Genomic DNA, 2,500 nt, shown 5'->3' on the forward strand with positions numbered 1-2,500 from the left:
TTCACATCATTTCATCCCTCTTCTTTCTGTTATGTAGTTCTTTTTTCTTTGTTTTCCTTCTGTTTTTCCCCTCGTTCCTTAATTCTTTCACTTCTCACTTCTCACTGCTGATTGTCTTACCCTTACTCTCTTCTTTTCTTCTACCTTCCCTTTAACTCATTTTTGTCAATGTTCTTGAATCAGTTTTAGATTTGTGGTTTCTTCATTCCTCTTCTCTTCTCTCCTCTTGTCTTTTCCTCTCTTCTCTTCTCCCCTCTACTTTTGTCTCGCTCCATCTTCTTCCGTCATTGTTTGGGTTTTGCTCCTCCGGTGTCTTTTCTTCCCACCTGACTGTAATCACCCTTTTCTCAACTACACCCCTTTTCCTGCCACAAGCAGCATTGATTGCTCTGCTAATGGTGGTGGGCAGTGTGTGTGTGTGTGTGTTGGTACTTTGGTTTCCGGGTCATAATTTTTTAGGCTCTTGCTCTCTCGTAGTTTGAAGGTGCACTGTGTAGGATTGTGGCCAGAGTAAATATTGCAACTATGCGGTACATTGAAGCAGTTCTGCCTTTTGCCAAATTTGTTCTTTTCACAGATATTTAAGTTTTGCAGCTATAATGGCGGACATGGGTAAGATCCACCTGTTCGTGTAAAAGAGCAATTTTCCCAGTTATATTGAATACTTAAAATTCGTGAAAAGCTAACATTGGTGAATGGGCTGCATGAATGAATGAAACAAAAATATTACACAGTGCATCCTTAAGGGTTAAAGGTGTGCAGCTACCCACCACACAAAAGAAAGGCAGGGAAGAGAACTGGGCCAACACCAAACCAGAATTGGCCCAGAGCCCACTGGATGCTCAGCTCAAACATACTGGCTGCCTGCATCAGCTGGAGCCATCACTTTGTGTGTAGCGGTCTGCCTTTATGCCGTTGGCTCCACACACACACACACACACACACACACACACACACACACACACACACACACACACACACACACACACACACACACACACACACACACACACACACACACACACACACACACACACACACACACACACACACACAGTGTTCATCTTTCTCGCTCTTTCTCTCCATCACAGACAGACAGCCAGAGAGACAGACAGAAACGCACACGCACACGCACCCTCACACACACACACACACACATACACACACACACACACACACACACACACACACACACACACACACACACACACACACACACACACACACCTAGACACATAAACCCAGCCCAGCTCAGCCTCAGTTTATGTTAATGCAGACGGAGTATAGTAAATCTGATGGCTGCAGTGGTGATGGGAGCGCTATTCACTTTGTATGGATTCATGAGGCTGACTCACAGATGGAGCAGTCAGTTCATTGCTGGGCTCTGGACTGGCTGGTTAATTCAATTAGGCCTCAGTGGAGATGCCTGGCTGCTGCTGCTGCTGCTGAGGCTACTGACACCGGGAATAGGACATGCATACACACTTTGTCTCTGTCTCTGTCTCTGTGTCTGTGTCTGTGTCTGTCTCTGTGTCTGTCTCTGTCTCTGTCTCTGTCTCTGTGTCTGTGTCTGTGTCTCTACCTCTCTCTCTACCTCTCTCTCTCTCTCTCTCTCTCTCTCTCTCTCTCTCTCTCTCTCTCTCTCTCTCTCTCTCTCTCTCTCTCTCTCTCTCTCTCTCTCTCTCTCTCTCTCTCTCTCTCTCTCTCTCACACACACACCCCACCCCCACACGTACACAAGCACACACATGCACAGGCAGCAGTTCATTTGGGTGCTGCTGGAGCTGCTTAGCCTGCTGCTGTGTGGCTGGGCTGTGGGATATGCTGAACTGAACTGAACTGTAGAACAGAGTAGCTGTGTGGCCTGGCCTCTCTCTCTCTCTCTCTCTCTCTCTCTCTCTCTCTCTCTCTCTCTCTCTCTCTCTCTCTCTCTCTCTCTCCCCCTCTCCCCCTCTGGTTGTAGCGTCTGCCTCTTCTTCCCCCTCTGCTCCTGTGTCTTGCTCTGTTTGCTCTCTGTTTATCTCCAGTGTTTGACAATACTGTTTCCTATTTCTATTCTTGATTAGTTTCTTTTTTCTCTCCCTCTCTCCTGCCATATGGTGGAGGGGTGTGATGACCGCCGTTGCCCTTTCTTCAGGATCTCTACTGTAGTGTTTGCTCTGCTTTTTTGTTGTTTTTCTGTGTGGTGTGCTATGGGTAGCCTGGTATGTAAAAATGGAGTTGCTCTCTAGTGCATTGTGGGACTCTGGGGGCAGACAACAAGTACGGGTTATGATTCCATGGACCCTGGGCCAGACAACAAGAAAGGCCCCCCTCAACGGCTGTTGCTAGTTTACAAAACAAAGTTTTAGACCAGATGTTGGGTATTGGGTTGGGTTTGGGTTTGGGTATTTTCCCCTTAAGAAAAAAATAAAATGACACACAGTTGTTCTAAGTGTGATTTGAATGCAATATGAGAAAAGAAATATAGAAGCTTGGGCTTCAGGGCCCCCTTGACTCT

At 46.8% G+C, this 2,500-nt stretch overlaps 1 protein-coding gene across 3 annotated transcripts in view; it reads left to right on the forward strand.

Moving 5' to 3' along the window:
* Positions 1–2,500, forward strand: part of rab3ip (RAB3A interacting protein (rabin3)) — a 71,441-nt gene that overhangs the window by 40,040 nt on the left and 28,901 nt on the right. The window lies entirely within an intron of this gene.

The sequence above is a fragment of the Engraulis encrasicolus genome, chromosome 15 (genome assembly GCF_034702125.1).
Source record: "Engraulis encrasicolus isolate BLACKSEA-1 chromosome 15, IST_EnEncr_1.0, whole genome shotgun sequence".
In the NCBI taxonomy this organism is placed as follows: domain Eukaryota; kingdom Metazoa; phylum Chordata; class Actinopteri; order Clupeiformes; family Engraulidae; genus Engraulis; species Engraulis encrasicolus.